This window comes from Schistocerca americana, chromosome 1 (assembly GCF_021461395.2).
Source record: "Schistocerca americana isolate TAMUIC-IGC-003095 chromosome 1, iqSchAmer2.1, whole genome shotgun sequence".
Lineage (NCBI taxonomy): Eukaryota > Metazoa > Arthropoda > Insecta > Orthoptera > Acrididae > Schistocerca > Schistocerca americana.
This window is the reverse complement of record NC_060119.1, coordinates 162,989,469-163,007,803: the sequence shown is the minus strand read 5'-3', so window position 1 is coordinate 163,007,803 and position 18,335 is coordinate 162,989,469. Positions and strand designations below refer to the sequence as shown.

At 43.4% G+C, this 18,335-nt stretch overlaps 1 pseudogene; it reads left to right on the top strand.

The window, feature by feature from the left end:
* Positions 1-661: 661 nt before the first annotated feature.
* LOC124555615 lies at positions 662-775 on the top strand (annotated as a pseudogene).
* Positions 776-18,335: the final 17,560 nt, after the last annotated feature.

Genomic DNA, 18,335 nt, shown 5'->3' with positions numbered 1-18,335 from the left:
CATACCTGGATGATGAAGCGTAAGGAGAGTAGCGACACACCCTTCTGCATTGTGTACGAAGCACTTTTTTTCGTTTTCCCCATACAAATGACCTCGGTGTAGGAAAGTACCGAGATATTGTTTTGTTTACTCAGAGCACGATGCTTTGATAGGTACATTTATTTTTGTTGTGGTATAAAGTAAATACAAATTATGAATCTATTAAAATAAGTAAATAAAAATAAATAAATAAATGTATACCACTGGATTCTAAAAAAAAAATTTTTCCTCTTCGTGTTTGCAACACATTCTGAGACTTCGTTAAGTATTTTTCTGAAATATTCGTTGTAACTTACACGTAAGAGCGCACTTTCTTAGTAACGAATATCTCCGATTTCGTGACTTCCATATGTTGAAGAAATCAAAGATAAAATTACTGTGTGTGAAACAAATGACAGTGACATTTATAGTACTTCTTATCACAAATAATTCACCATTTTTTTCGGAATACGAAGGGATTACCGAGTGTGGTCGGACGGGAATTTTAGAGCACAAAATAAATTACTGTGAACTTAACTAGTAACAATTGTCTTTATACTCTAGCTTGTCACAAGTATTTACCTGCGATCGAATCCTTAACAACAGTAGACAGAGACAATATTTTCAGACTATATCAATATAGGCTAACAGCCCTGCCGCAGTGGTAACACCGGTTCCCGTCAGATCACCGAAGTTAAGCGCTGTCGGGCTGGACTAGCACTTGGATGGGTGACCAGTCTGCCGAGTGCTTTTGGCAAGCGGGGTGCAGTCAGCCCTTGTGAGGCAAACTGAGGAGCTACTTGCTCGATAAGTAGCGGATCCTGTCTCGGAAACTGACATACGGCCGGAGAGCGGTGTGCTGACCACATGCTCCTCCATACCTGCATTCAGTGGCGCCTGTGGGCTGAGGATGACCCGACGGCCGGTCGGTACCTTTGGGCCTTCATAGCTTGTTCGGGAGGAGTTTACCAACATATATGAAACATTTTGATTCATCAGATGCATATTATAAACTACAACGAACGTCTATAGCTGCACTCGCCACACGCTCTTGAAAAAGCGATTTCTTAAATTTTGTTTTTATGAACCAAATCATTGATGTATCATATGGGGAAGTAGGCTACTTCATCATCTGGATCTCTAGGAGCTAGCTACAACAACATTCAATGCATCTTTAAACAATTTTTCGGGTTCTTGGAGATGGGTTAAGGCAGTTTATTCCCAGACGCGTTTTGCTTCTTTTATTTGTGAAGCATCACGAAATAAGGGAGCGAAAAGCCTATGGCAATAAACGAACTGTCATCAGTTAGTTTCACAGACGGTACGTACCTCCATGAATTTTAAAGCAACTAAGGAACGACGGAAAAGAAAAAAATCACGAAAGTTTCGGGTGTTTCTATAGTTGTATTTGCATAATGTGGAACTACACTCCATTCCTAGCTCATATTCCGAAACGTAAGATCCAAAACCAGACGTCGATGTGAATGAGAATAAAATGAAAATGTGACATTCACGACAGTTTCCAGAACACAGTCAATATTCTATCGTTATCATGCATTCAAGGAAGCCGGTGGTCAGCGAAATTTGAACAATATTATGTGCTCTAATCACACTTTTCTGTACTGTGAAGAATGGCATGTCTGCGTCGACTGCTAGCCACTTCGATTTCGTGCCGCTGTGGCGTTGCAGTGCGCATGCGCGGATCTGAGGCAGATTGCTTTTCATTGGTTGGCGTAAGGAGAACTGACAACAGCGTTTAGGTTCGGTAGGACCGTTCGGCATCGCTTTCGAAATGCTTACAGAATGATATTGGGGCTCTGTTTCGAAAACAAGACCGTTCAGTGAGCTCGCGTACCGAAACGCAAAATGGCGGAGAGATATAGAATAGGGCCCAAATGGGTGGAGCTCATCCTAGCTCGACTGATGCGGATCGCAGCAAGCCCTCGCTATGTCTGTGTTAGCGATATGCGTTGCTGGCTTTGAGGAGATACTGCGATCTCTGGACAGTGCCACAGGGAGTGTGAAGTTCAGTGCATGCTCCCTTGAACATGAATGCATGTCTGCATCTCCATCTACATACACACTCCGCAATCCACCATACGGTGCGTGGCGGAGGGTACCTCGTACCACAACTAGCATCTCCTCTCCCTGTTCCACTCCCAAACAGAACGAGGGAAAAATGACTGCCTATATGCCTCTGTACGAGCCCTAATCTCTCTTATCCTATCTTTGTGGTCTTTCCGCGAAATATAAGTCGGCGGCAGTAAAATTGTACTGCAGTCAGCCTCAAATGCTGGTTCTCTAAATTTCCTCAGTAGCGATTCAGGAAAAGAACGCCTCCATTCCTCTAGAGACTCCCACCCGAGTTCCTGAAGCATTTCCGCCACACTCGCGTGATGATCAGACCTACCAGTAACAAATCTTGCAGCCCGCCTCTGAATTGCTTCTATGGCCTCCCTCAATCCGACCTGATAGGGATCCCAAAACGCTCGAGCAGTACTCAAGAATAGGTCATATTAGTGTTTTATAAGCTGTCTCCTTTACAGATGAACCACATCTTCCCAAAATTCTACCAATGAACCGAATACGACTATCCGCCTTCCCCACAACTGCCATTACATGCTTGTCCCACTTCATATCGCTCTGCAATGTTACGCCCAAATATTTAATCGACGTGACTGTGTAAAGCGCTACACTACTAATGGAGTATTCAAACATTACAGGATTCTTTTTCCTATTAATCTGCATTAATTTAAATTTATCTATATTTAGAGTTAGCTGTCATTCTTTACACCATTCACAAATCCTGTCCAAGTCATCTTGTATCCTCACTCAACGACGACGCCTTCCCGTACACCACAGCATCATCAGCAAACAGCCGCACATTGCTGTCCACCACATCCAAAAGATCAAAAAATGTTTCAAATGGCTCTGAGCACTGTGGGACTTAACAGCTGTGGTCATCAGTCCCCTAGAACTTAGAACTACTTAAACCTAACTAACCTAAGGACATCACACACATCCATGCCCGAGGCAGGATTCGAACCTGCGACCGTAGCAGTCGCGCGGTTCCGGACTGCGCGCCTAGAACCACGAGACCACCGCGGCCGGCTCCAAAACATCATTTATGTAGATAGAAGACAACAGCGGACCTACCACACTTCCCTGGGGCACTCCAGATGATAGCCTCACCTCCGATGAACACTCGCAAAGGAATAGACACGGCTCTTTCAACTTATAAGGTGACCGCTCATGTAAAGCGTAAAATCCGTGTTCGAGTACTGGTCCGGCATAATTTCTCAAATTCACATTTGTTTTCCAGTGGTAGCTGTGGTGGTAGTGTATTTGCATCTTGCTGCTACATTTCATGATTTAATACGGGTATAAATCGTCAGCAATGTTTGTTCCTTGGGAAATGCATGCATGTCCAAAGGAACGTTGCATCGAATTTTACAGACACTGTGAACTTCTGACACTGATCTAATGTATTTCATGCTAAAAACAAGGCAACTTATGAGGAAACTAGATCCTAAGTCTCTTCGTGTGCGAGAATCACATAATTGTGCCAGCACTATGGGAAGGTCAGATGCGCCCATGTATCGTGCTCAGGTAGCCGAAGTGGTGAAGGCGACCGCGCAAAAAAAAAAAAAAAAAAAAAAAAAAAAAAAAAAAAAAAAAAAAAAAAAAAGAAGAGGTTCAAATGGCTCTAAGCACTATGAGACTTAACATTTGAGTCATGAGTCCTCTAGACGTAGAACTACTTAAACATAACTAACCTAAGGACAAATGGTTCAAATGGCTGTGACCACTATGGGACTTAATATCTGAGGTCATCAGTCCCCTAGAACTTAGAACTACTTAAACGTAACTAACCTAAGAACATCACACACATTTATGCCCAAGGCAGGATTCGAATCTGCGACCGTAGCAATCGCGCGGTTCCGGACTGAAGTTCCCTAGAACCGGTTCCCCACAGCGGCCGACTACGTAAGAACATCACACACATCCATGCCTGAGGCAGGATTCGAACCTGCGACCGTAGCAGCCCCTCGGTTCCGGACTAAAGCGCCTAGAACCGCTCGACTACAGCTGCCGGCGGCAACCACGCATATAAAGAGCGAAATTCAGGTTTGAGCCGCAGTCTGGCTTGAATTTTCGTTTTTTCCGGTAAGTTGTGCAGCTGTGGTGCTCCCGTAATCGGAAATTTCGACTACTTTCATGATTCTTCACATCAATGACTCAACATCTTACGCTGTTAAAGCCCGTTATATACCCTACCAGGCCTGTTAACAACACTAAATACGAACAACAGAAATGCACTGTCCCGGCCATTCCACTTGTTCCCGATGATGTGTACTTGTACAGAGTTACATTATAGAATGAGATTTTCACTCTGCAGCGGAGTGTGCACTAATATGAAACTTCCTGGCAGATTAAAACTGTGTGCCGGACCGTGACTCGAACTCGGGGCCATTGCCTTTCGCGGGCAAGTGCTCTACCAACTGAGCTACCCAAGCATGACTCACGGCCCGTCCTCACAGCTTCACTTCTGCCAGTACCTCGTCTCCTACCTAGCCGAGTCTCGGTCCGGCACACAGTTTTAATCTGCTAGGAAGTTTCATATCAGCGCACACTCCGCTGCAGAGTGAAAATCTCATTCCGGAAACATCCCCCAGGCTCCGCAGTACCTTTCTTTCAGGAGTGCTAGTTCTGCAAGGTTCGCAGAAGAGCTACCGTAAAGTTCGGAAGGTAGGAGACGAGGTACTAGCAGAAATGAAACTGTGAGGACGGGCTGTGAGTCGTGATCGGGTAGCCTGGATGGTAGAGCACTTGCCCGCTGAAGGCAAAGGTCCCGCGTTCGAGTCTCGGTCCGGCACACAGTTTTAATCTGCCAGGAAATTTCAAAGTTACATTGTCGTCCGACGCTGTCACGCGTGAATGTCATCATACGCATTGGCTGAGTAATTGACGGTTTTGGCATCTTTTGGATAAATAGCATTAAGCAACTACTCATGTTCAGTGTCTGATAACAACTGGTTGGCAACACATTACATCAGAGGTACGCATTTCTCTCAGTGAGAGACTTTCTGAAGCGTCGCCCCCGTGTTTTGTGTGATGGCGACAGCAGACCGTATTACTTAACAATCAGGCTGCAGTCAAAACAGGCGGAGAAATCGTGTGTGCGCGAGCACAGGACTTTGATCTGGGTGGACGCGTCCAAACAGCGACAGCTGCACGAAGCTGCCGGCAGCGGGCAAATCCATTTAGCCGCTGAGTAGCGCTCTTCCTGTAGCAGGGGAGCGGAGCGGCCCCTACCAGTTAGAAGCTAGGCCCGGCCGGCCGGCTAATTGATTCTCGATTGCGAGCCCGGCTAAACCGATCCTAAATGTTTCATTGTTTGGGCTGGGGACACCTGGCCCTCCGATACGGGCTTTCGGCCCTCGCTAACCAAGTATTGGCTTACAACTTTTAATCGAGTCTTTGGAGCGGAAGTGCTACCACGCACATTGAAGTGCCTACCTCCTCCCATCGTTTTGGGGCAGGCACGACAACGGCGAAATCCTAATCACAGCAAATCCCTACACATGTACGTATATATACTCAGTAGAGGAAATCGATTTACGGCACACTTCTCCATCAGTCTTCAGTCTGCCTGCGATGAGGAAAACTATATTTGGAACAAAAAAATAAAGAATTATTTGGAGAAAGTGAAACACCAAGGCCGAGAGATGAGCTGACAATGAAATTTGTGCAACAGATTAGGGACAGGACGCTACACAACTGATTATATTTACAGACTTATACACAACAGACCATTAAGACCATTAAAATTGCTATACTAAGAAAAAATGCAGATGATAAACGGGCATTCATTGGACAAATATATTGTACTAGAACTGACATGTGATTACTTTTTCACGCAATTTGGGTGAGAAATAAGTACCCGGAACAACCACCTCTGGCCGTAATAACGGATTCGGTACGCCTGTGCATTGAGTCAGAGCTTGGATGGCGTGTACAGGTACAGCTGCCCATGCAGCTTCAACACGATACCACATCAAGGGTAGTGACTGGCGTGTTGTGACGAGCCAGTTGCACGCCCACCATTGACCAGACGTTTTCAGTTGGTGAGAGATCTGGAGAATGTGCTGGCCAGGGCAGCAGTCGAACATTTTCTGTATCCAGAAAGGCCCGTACAGGACCTGCAACATGCGGTTGTGCATTATCATTCTGAAATGTAGGGTTTCGCAGGGATCGAATGAAAGGTAGAGCCACGGGTCGTAACACATCTGAAGTGTAACGTCCGCTGTTCAAAGTGCCGTCATTGCGAGCAAGAGGTGACCGAGACGTGTAACCAATGGCACCCCATACCACACGCCGGGTGATACGCCAGTATGGCGATGACGAATACATGCTTCCAATGTGCGTTCACCGCGATATCGCCAAACACGGATGCGACAATCTTGATGCTGGAAAAAAAACCTGCATTCATCCGAAAAAATGACGTTTGCCATTCGTGCACACAGGTTCGTCGTTGAATACACCATCGCAGGCGCTCCTGTCTGTGATACAGCGTCAACCGTAGCCATAGTCTCTGACCTGATAGTCCATGCTGCTGCAAACGTCGCCGAACTGTTCGTGCAGATGGTTGTTGTCTTGAAAACGTCCCCATCTGCTGACTCAGGGATCGAGACGTGGCTGCCGGCCGAAGTGGCCGTGCGGTTAAAGGCGCTGCAGTCTGGAACCTCAAGACCGCTACGGTCGCAGTATCGAATTCTGCCTCGGGCATGGATGTTTGTGATGTCCTTAGGTTAGTTAGGTTTAACTAGTTCTAAGTTCTAGGGGATTAATGACCTCAGAAGTTGAATCCCATATTGCTCAGAGCCATTTGAACCATTTTTTCGAGACGTGGCTGCCCGATCCGTTACAGCCATGCGGATAAGATGCCTGTCATCTCTACTGCTAGTGATACGGGGCCGTTGGTATCCAGCACGGCGTTCCGTACTACCCTCCTGAACCTACCGATTCCATATTCTGCTAACAGTCATTGGATCTCGACCAACGCGAGCAGCAATGTCGCGATACGATAAACCGCAATCGCGATAGGCTACAATTCGACCTTTATCAAAGTCGGAAACGTGATGGTACGCATTTCTCCTCCTTACACGAGGCATCACAAGAACGTTTCACCAGCCAACGCCGGTTAAGTGCTGTCTGTGTATGAGAAATCAGTTGGAAACTTTCCTCGTATATGCTCGCTGTAGGTGTCGCCCCTGCCCCAACCTTGTGTGAAAGTTCTGAAAAGCTAATCATTTGCATATCACAGCATCTTCTTCCTGCCGGTTAAATTTCGCGTCTGTAGCACGTCATCTTCGTGGTGTAGCAATTTTAGTGGCAAGTAGTGTATATACACTGTGTCTGGAAATTCAGTACGGAGTAATCCCACCACGTGCTGCAATATGCGCCACTACTTAACGCGGCATGGAATCAAAAAGCGCCTGAATATTCTGTTGAGGAATACTCTCCCATGCAGTTCATATGTGCGTCCACAAAGCATCAACCTTGGCTACAGGGGGATCTGAGCGAACAAGTTGCTGACAGGACACGTCAGGCGAACTAGCAGGCAAGGGAAGCAGTGGTACTCGGCGATATTCGAGGAAGACTTGCACATTCCACGCCTCATGCGGGCGGGTGTTGTAAAATTGGAAATTTGTGGGAAGGACTATAGGACCAAACTGCTAAAGTCATCGGTCCCTAGGCATACACACTAATTAAAGTAACTTACGATAAAGACAACAAACAAACCAATACTCGAGGAAGAACTTGAACCTCCAACGGGAGGAAGGGGGGGGGGGGGGGCAGACACACGAACCATGACATGACGCTCTAGACCGCACGGCTATCCCGCACGTCGGTGGGTGTTGTCCTGCTGAAATATGACCTAAGGAACGCCTTGCAGATGTGGCAGTGCCTCGGACTGTAAAACCGCAGCAGTGGACACTGTTCAGATTGCCTTAAGACTTAGGAGGTGAGAATGCGTGTGCAATGACGCCCCAAACCATCGCACTTTTTCTCTGCTATGTCACTCCACATTACGTTCTGCCCGACTGTGTTCCCCCTGCGAAGTGGAATGGGTATGCGCCCATCACTGTAGTGCAAGTTGAGGAAGAGCTCGTCCGAAAACACAACATTCTGCCATTCAACGCACACTTTGCAATCTGTGAGGTTGGTGAGTTCTGGTCAATGGAAACTGACGCAATGGCGTGCGAGGATCCAGCCCAGCCCGCAGAAGACGGTTTCAAACCGTCAATTCACACGTTTCCACAACCATTGCAGTGGTCCAATGCCGCGCCAACCGCGTTGACGAAGTTGTTCTCTCGGCTACGTTCAAGCGGACGAGATGGCAATCATCTCGCGCTGAGGTGACATTGTGTCGTTGAGTGTCCTGTCGGCGTTGTGTACTGTCCTTTTATCTTCACTGGTTCCACGTACGCTTACTGATGAGGCAGCGTGGCCAGTACGAGCCGCAGTGTCATGGAAGGACAGATCCCCTCCCGGAGACCAATCATTCTACCCTGTCCGAAGGCACTCTCATGCCGATAATCTACCCCGTGATGTCGTTGAGGCATAGTGGCACTTCGTTACGCGTTTGCACTTCGTATGACAGCTCCGCACCGACTGACCTGTCTGGTCACACAAAACAAGGCGTCCTCTTCTCGCTGCGTTGTTCTACATGTCCTCTTAGCGTGGCCTTTTGCAGACCACTGCTTCTGAGTGTTTTACTTTTTACGAGCAGTAGCGTATAATACATGAAACCTCCTAGTACGAGAATCAACCCGGAACTGTCTCATATTTTTTCTGCCTTGAAGCTGAGTGCCGAGACATTTTATGTTGTTTTAGTAATAATTTCTGAATATACCCACTAATGTCATGTTGGTTTATTTGTTATGCGACTGATAGCAGCGGTTTGGGGAGCGTTGCAAAATGGCGTCCGGTTCTGAAAAGGAGAAAGGTAGATTGGTGTTTAATTCCTCGTCGACATCGATGTCATTAGAAACGGAGCACAAGTTCGTACTCTATCAAGGTTGGGGAAGGAAATCGGCCCTGACCTTTGAAAGGAATCCTCCCAGTATTTTCCTGAAGCAGTTAGGGAAATCACTGGAAAACTACACATGTATGGCCGAACGTGGATTTGAACAGTCCTCCTCCCCAATGCGAGACCAGTATACTAACAGTTTTTGGAGTTTTGTGTAAGTGATAAATAAAAGCAACGTAATAAATTCATCGATTCGGGCATTTATTAAACGAACTGCCAAGACTGTAACAAAACTTTGTTTCTACATCGACATAATTTTCGTAAAGGAGTGTGACTATAATATAAGTTAAATGTTTATTTTACACTACAATAGCGAGGCCACAGTCAAAGTACATAAAATTTTTCTTTTTAAAAAAAAGGGGGTTACATTATCGATGTCAGCGAACTACGTCGTCATTTTCAAATCTAAAACATCATGACGACGTAGTCCGTTGAAACCGGTAATCCAACTCTTTTTTGTTTAACAAAAATTTCTGTTTCACGAAAGTACAGAAACATCTCAGCTCGATTTGGAGATCACAGATATGATAAGAATAAGACTGTTCTCCGTAATCATGCGAACGCCGATAGATTAAGACACATACAAGAAATTTTAGAAACCTTAGGCAAGGCGCCAAAGAGCTACAATTTAAATATGTCGAAGAAATGGAAATCTTTGTTCACAGTGAAAGTTATCTCTGTAGTTGGGTGTTGGCTGCTGAAACTGTGTTTAGTTGAATTTCTCAGTAACAGTCTCAAAACTGTCTGACTTCTAAATTCTGATTACAGATTCAGATCTAGAAGCGGCGTAGATACTCTACTTTTGAACATGAACTTGTTTATGCAAATTACGTTTTAGGAATTTGATCATAATTAATAGGAAATGCATCTGACTGTCTTAGAGTACATAGAAAAACGAGTCACGAGACTACTCAGAACGACCAACTGTTACGTAATTTATGTGTGCCCTACTACAACAAATACATCTGCTGAACTTACATGAAATTTCGCTAACCAAAAAGCGTTGCTAATATTCTGGCAAAAGTGTCCAGGCGCTAAGACAAATTTCTACCTTGCGATGGATAACTTCACTCTATTCTGGCTGAACTGCAAATATTGATCTGAAAGTTCGCCTTCATATCATTTTTCTCTTTTAATCTGATGTTTTAGCGAGCTAGTTTTAAGTTCTCCTTTCAAAATTATTAATTATTGTTCACGCAAAATTACAAGGCTTGACAATGCAAATTTTACCGAACGTGATACATTGAACGGTGGTGATATGCTTTGCGAAGTTTCTGTTAAGGATTAAACCCAGATTTTTTAAATTTGAGTCCTTTAATGAAAGAAAAGTAAACTTCAACTAACACGAACAATCAGCATTCAGTCTACCCTCGCATTGTTATGCTCGATAATATCTGGTTTTACAAAATATTTCTGTTACAAAAATTTGTTTTCTTAAATTTCTATCAGAATATTATTTATTTAATCTAAATGGAGGACAGATATCAGAATACTGAACACATGCTTACAGTTCTCCCTTAATGCCAACACGTAGATAATATTAGACACAATTAAGTCTTTACCCATCAGTAACCACCGAGTGAGGTGGTGCAATGGTTAGCACACTGGACTCGCATTCGGAAGGACGACGGTTCAATCCCGCGTCCGCCCATCCTGATTTAGGTTTTCCGCGATTTCCCTAAATCACTCCAGGCAAATGCCAGGATGGTTCCTTTGAAAGGGCACGGCCGACTTCCTTCCCCATCCTTCCCTAATCATATGAGACCGATAGCCTCGCTGTTTGGTCTCTTCCCCCAAACAACCAACCAAGCCATCAGTAACCACTGAACTCGCGCTTGCAGCTAACAACCTCAAAATATGTTACCTGTTTCTGAAGTGGTGCCTCTTTATGTAGTCTGCTTAAAAATCATCGTTCGCCCTCAGCCTACACACCATGGAACATCTCACACAGAAACCTCTATGGGGCATGCGCTACTGAAACCGCTCATTCCGCCATGGTCCTAAACGTTCTCTCCAAGATTCCACAACTGTAACAGCACAAGGCTGCAACTCGACTCCACAGTTAAGTTAGTAGCTAGCCCGCGCTCTTCTCAATAATGCAATCTCTGGAAACCAGAGACTGTCTCATTCACGTGATCGGCAAGCTAAGAAACTTAAAGTGCCACTATTCCGAAAAAACAAATAATTATCATTATATTTGCATTCAAAGATGTGCCAAGTGTTAATATACCAAAGTAACTGTGATTTACTAGCATTTCGTTTTGTGAATAAACTTTTCAATGTCAAGTAGTAGACGTTAATTTGAATTTTAATTTTTCAAGTACGTTTATGTGTCAGCCGCTGAATACAGCGGATATGGCCAAGTTTGTCAGTATCAGCAGTCAACGCAACAGCCGCGAGATGGCAGTGATGTGAATTTTTACAGTTCCAAACTGTATATATTACTGTTTCAACAAGCCGGCCGCGGTGGTCGTGCGGTTCTAGCGCTGCAGTCCGGAACCACGCTGCTCCTACGGTCGCAGGTTCGAATCCTGCCTCGGGCATCGATGTGTGTGATGTCCTTAGGTTAGTTAGGTTTAAGTAGTTCTAAGTTCTAGGGGACTGATGACCTAAGATGTTAAGTCCCATAGTGCTCAGAGCCATTTGAACTGTTTCAACAACATTCCCATGAAGTTTAATAATACAATAAACATATATCATATTGTCACTTCGTAAAAAGAAATCCGGGTTGCAATATAGCTTTCACATGACCTCTACCTTACATAGTTGAAACGCCTGGTTAAATCCGCAGGAAAGAACAGATAGTTGGAACTGTGGAAAGGAGCCAAAAATGAGCGGCTGTCAGCTACACTCGCACACATATAACTTTATTTAGTTACCCAAACATTACAGCGCAAATTTCCGAGCTTTACTATCGACTGAATATGTCACACAATCTTATGGCTTAAGGGCACAACCTCTTTAATTTTTAAAACGGCTGGAGGCCCATGATTTAAAAACACAACTACAATTAATTTTCAAAGGCAGAAAGCCCAAAGTTTTATCCTTAAATAATTTTAAAAAACGAGGCTGAAGGTCCAAACAATCTAAGACTTAACAATAAGGAATTTTACTTTTAAAACGGCTGAAGGCCCATGATTGAAAACAACTACAATAAATTTTCAAAAGACAGAAGGCCCAAAGCTTTATCAAAAAAAAAAAAAAAAATATTGTATGAGGCTGAAGGCCCAAACAATGCAAGACTTGACAAGTAAGGAACTTTCAATCTTAAAACCGCTGAAGGCCCGTTATTTAAAGCACAACTAAAAGCATACAAATTCAAACCATCGGCTATGAGCCGTTAAAATACACAATCAAACACCGATAAGAAAAGGCAGTACAGCCAGCGGTGCTCAGAAGTTTCCAGGGGCCGGTCTGCACTTGAAATATTAACGTTCGCTTAGGGGAGACAGGTAGTCGGCCCAACTATATCCGACCCACCGGCAACCCAACCACGAGACAGTCAACGGACCCACCGACGAGACGACTTGCTTTCCACCCGACCAGTACAAAAGGAACTCCAAGGCCAAAACGTAAAAGGCGTAGCCGCCCACAACCAAGTATGCATAAGCTGTCAAAACTACACACACGTGTTGTACAGCGACAACACGGTGAGGAAAGGACACTGCCTGAATTTTATGTCAGCGGCCAGGGCAGGTAACCAGAATGCTAACGGTCACAAGGTAGAAAATTCCGCTGGTGCACTTCTACTTCATATAACCAAAACACAGTTAAACTTCACCGGCTGGTGGCCAAACTTTCGCCAACTCGAACACTCGCTGTTACTCACGGGAACACCCCAAACAGCCAACCATGAAAACCAGCGGCACAATGTGAACAGACTGGCTTCGGTAATTAAATCACCACTCAACTTTGATGTCCTGGATCGGTGAGCCACGAACATAGTAGCAATCAGAACAGCCCCCACACGCTCCGACACTGGTTAGAGGCCTCCAGCGGGACCAGCCCAGTGCGCCGCGTGGAGATTTCCTGGATGATCCACACCACCCGACCGACTGCCGCACGCCGGCTAGCCGGAAACTATCAGCACCAGACCAAAGATAGTACAAGGTGCGAATATCGATAAACACTGCTGCTGCCACACGTAGAAATAGGAAAAACCACGTCATATCCGCAGTAACCGAGGGAAACCAAACGCAGAGTAACAGTCAAGGTTTAAACCAACGCATAAGCCAAGGCCAGCATGGCTCAATAGTTTTGTGCCGTATGTTTAATTGATTTCATTTTCACATTTAAGGCTTCCATTATTATTTTTTTAGACTATTTTATGAAATACCTGTGTGATTAAGAAAGCTGTTGACGTTAATCTGAATTTTAACTTGAGAAGTCTACATGTATTTAACGCAAGGTACCGCCTACAAATTGTTGTTTAATGTAGTTGCCTCACTAAACAGCACTAGTGTATGGTACAAATGTACATGACTACTGACCAGAAAAAGTGTATCGAAATTGTTGGTGTGATATGTTTTTGCGCCGGCCGCGGTGGTCTAGCGGTTCTGGCGCTGCAGTCCGGAACCGCGGGACTGCTACGGTCGCAGGTTCGAATCCTGCCTCGGACATGGGTGTGTGTGATGTCCTTAGGTTAGTTAGGTTTAAGTAGTTCTAAGTTCTAGGGGACTTATGACCTAAGATGTTGAGTCCCATAGTGCTCAGAGCCATTTTTTTTTGTTTTTGCTTTATTTTGTGTATCTATTATTGTAATACTTGCTGAAGTTTTGCTTGTAATTCGCTCTGTATATTATCTGCAGATTCTGAAAATGGCTGTGGCTGAAAGATGTTAAAGTGATGAAATTTAAGCAAATACATAAATAAAAAGCACTATTTCTTAAGCTGAAAATGAGGAAGTGTACCGGGTCTTGATGAACTCACCCGCGATGATCACCACATTAAAGACAAAACAAAGAAGTCCGCTGATGGATGTCGGTCGTGATGCCTTAGACAAGATTTTACGCAGTCATGATTGTCGCAGTGTATTTGCGAGATTGGTCATGTTAATACTTACACAAGATAAACAAACCATGGAATGCAGTGTGAAACAATATTATAAACAACGTCATTACGAGAGATGAGACGAGGTGTCACCAATATGGACCAGGCTGTAAAAAAGAGACCATGGCGGTGGCGACATGCGAATTCCCCTAAAATGAAGAAATTCAGGAAACGTAAAGTAACCAATGCACGACGAATGTTCTCTTACAACTGATGCTTGTATAACAATACCGGAATTGTCTGTGACTTTAGATTGGCTTCTTCGTATTCTTTATCATAATGTTTTTACTTCATTGGTCTGCAAATGGATCTGAATTAATTCATCAGGTTACCTTCCATTCAGAAGGCTGTTGCACGCAGCGTCTGCTATATTGACTTGTAAATAATAGATTTCAGCTATCAGTCGTCCTTTTTAAATTTTATTGGCAGATCTAGATTTCAGCTAGAAACCAGCCATTCTTAACGCACTATCATTTCTGACCAATGCATTTAATGCCTGTTGGCGGGCTTCATCCACAGTTCATTGAGTATTCTTCTTATGAAAGACTGTATTTATTTGGATACGTCACTAAAAGATACTCAAGTTTCGCTATTGCCATCATAAAACAATAAGAACTCACATTTTGTAACAAAACACACTGGTACTGCAACGGTAAAAGAATTTATGAAATTCAAGTTACTCAGCAGTATGAACAAGTGAATAATGGTTTATACAAAGCGTTGCCAACAGTAGTTAAATACCTTAGACGCAGTATGAGAGTGAGTCGCCGGAGGTTGTTTATTTGTTATATACTAATACGTATTAATATAGTGAACCAGTAGAATATAAATCTTGGGCTATCTTACTTGGATATTGTGATATTTAGATTTCCGGTGAGACTTTTTGGGACACGGGGACATAGAGTGAAAAATGGGACACTCCCGGTCAAACGGGACGTATTGCTATCCTCCGCAAAAGGTCAGGTCTTCCGCTGTTTACTAGAAATTTTTATTGCTCTTAAAAGAAAACGACATTGTTTAGTAAACAACTGTAGGTTACCGTACAAGAGAATCGTAAATATACTGTCCCGTAATTTACCGTTTCCAACCTCTCACGGTCCTCAGGAAACTAAAGAAAGAGAGATGTGTTTATCTTTTGTAAGTACCAATTTTTATGGCACTACGTACAATACCTATTGTGTAAATTATGTAACAACTCAATATAAACGATACTATTCGCACTCATCTGATATCGTATTCAGAAGTGAAGCTTTCTATCCGTTTGGAGCGCTACTGTTGTGACGCACAACGAAAATGACAGTAGTGATGCGATTGTGACAATAGAATAATAGCTGATACAGACGTGTTAACAAACCGGTGCATTCAAAACCGAGACCATAGGATGCCGGTTGTCACACCAAATTAGAGTTCAGCCACGTTCTAAAACGCAGCAATGTAAAAGATTTTTGTAGCGCACTCTTAGGGAAAGCAAGCTCTCATAGCGCTCTCCATTTAAAAATCAATAGATGTCGTAATATTTATATGGCTTTGACGGATGGGTTGCATATCCAGCTATACTAACACAGTATGATGATACCCCAAAAGTTGAAAACTGTCATTGACATTAAACAGTTTTACAACCAAGACTTTTTTCTGACATATTTCGAAGCTGGTTTCTGTAACACCCTGACACAATGCAATGGAATATTTAACAAAAAAAATGAAAGATATTGCTTCCGTAATGAATCAGAAGCACTAAAGTTTGGGTATAAAATAACATTTTTTCCTGTGATTTGAAACTGAAGCCAAACTTATATTGCTCAGTTGTGCTCTCGAAATAATATTCTACGCAGATTACAAAACCGTCAGGTTGAAATTTTACACAGTGTAAATACGGTATTTCTATACTTCAAGTTGGTGTAGCTGCTGCCGGGCATTAAACGGCATGCACTCTGACCGGATTTAATCTTTGAATCGTTCTCATTGGCTGAGAGCTCCGTAACCTGAAGTATATAAACTTCGCAGTTGCTGAAGATGTGTTTTGGTGTTTTTGTATAAATTTTACGTGACCTGTTTATGTTTACTTACCCAGTGTTTTCTCGTTAAGCTATTGCACTTGTGGGTCTCAGAAATCAAATTATCGATTAATACTGCTGCTCCAACTCTGAAGGTAACTAAATTTAGTGCCTGTAACGAAAAATTCTTTTATTCTATATTTTCGTGGGTGACCAACTTTTCTTGCCGTCTGAGTAAGAATGCAGACCCATTATTTGATTTGAACAGTAAATTATTGTTTTTTTGTTATGTTACACTCGTGAGTATATCACTTTTAACCAGTACATTCAAAAATCAACATTTTAAACAAAACGAGATTAGGTCAGCGAAAGAGTACACGATCTATTATAACTCTTAAAAGTTGGTGGACCACATCTGTTTCGTTACAAAGGCAGGAATATACAGTTACAGTTCACGATTTAAGACTGTATCTTTACATAGGATATGTAGCTGTTCCATTGCTCTCTGAGGCTCCTATTATGCACCTGGTATTACGATTTTCCAGTCAGAAAATGGCTTCACGTCATGTAAATCTTGCGTTGTATAACTTCCACAGTCTGTATTTTTGTTAAGAAACGTGAGATTATGCTACCAAGCAGCGAGGGAAGTATGCATTGACGTGTGAACTTTATATTAAGCGATCATAAGTATTTTGAGTCACCAGTCTTTTAATGTGGACTGCAATCTCTGTAACAGATTTCCCCACTGATAATTAACACTATGTATTTTAATGAAACTTGTGCCAGATTAATTTCTTTTATTTTATTTATGTATGGGTGTATCGACACAGATGTAGAAACGGCGTAACGAAAATATTTGAATTCCCTGTCCTTTATAATTTGAGGACAATGTGTACGTAAATGGGTGTCCTTGCGTCCAACAGGAGAAATGCCATCTTCCTAAATTTTATGAAGAGGACAGTGACAAATGAAGAAAAGTTAAAGCTGGGACGTTGAAGTGTAAAGGCGCACCAAAGAGATGCGTTTATTTTATTAGCAGAAATGATAGATAATTTGCAGAAAAGAGCAGTTTTCTTTGTGGTAATTGTCGGAAGGCGTAACGTGATGAAGAGAATTATAGTAATGACGCAGTTTGAGTAAGTAGAGGGGAGCGGAATGGAGAAGTTGGAGGCGGAGTATCATAGCTACATTGTTGCACTGAGGTCCTAATTTTTAAGCAGAAGTGCAGATTTTGAAATCATCAACGCAGAAGAGCAGACCAAAAGAGAAGATCACATGAGTCATGAACCAAGACCGAAGATTTAGTAAAAGGATCAGAAGACAAGAGGAAGTCAAGATTTACAAGACTTTAGGAAGATGGCCATAGGTGCTTTCCACTTGAGAACGCAACTGACTATATTAGCGACGACTGCATACAAAGGATACAATGGCGTGATTTCGTCTAACAGACGAAGTGAAATTGTAAACTACAAGGGTGGTACAGACTCAGTCATGTAAAGTGACTGCTGGACGCTGTGGCCGAGCGGTTCTAGGCGCTTCAGTCCGGAGCCGCTCTGCTGCTACGGTGGCAGGTTCGAAGCCTGCCTCGGGCGCGGATGTGTTTGATGTCCTTAGGTTGGTTAGGTTTTCGTAGTTCTATATCTAGGAGACTGATGCTCTCAGATGTTAAGTCCCATAGTGCTTAGAGCCATTTGAACCATTTGTAAAGTGACTGTTGGTATTCGCGTTTGGGCAGGTGGACTGTGCGCTGATTCGAATTACTTTCTGCGAGCTCGAAAGCATAGATTAGTATTGACAGGGTAATAGTAAACATATCCCACTTATTTATGTGTGAAAGTGTGTGAATCAATCAGTTCGTTCAGTAACTCCTATCTCCATACTACATCCAGAGTATTTAACGAAGTTTCCGCAGCAAGTCGGTGCATAGGAGTGGCAATGGGAACTAATAGCATTTTTTAATTATTTTGTTCATTTACGAGCTAGCTCGTCACCAGTTTTATGTCTTCTTGCTACACCGAAAACATCCGACGCACTACATCCCTAGTGGCTGTCATTTGCTGCTGCAGTTCCATCTCTGGTGAGGCAGAGAGGAATCACATTGTTACTTACTTGGAGGCATCGTTGTTTTCTACAAATCAGTGAATGTTTACGTCAGACTTGAACGTTGGGCGATGGAC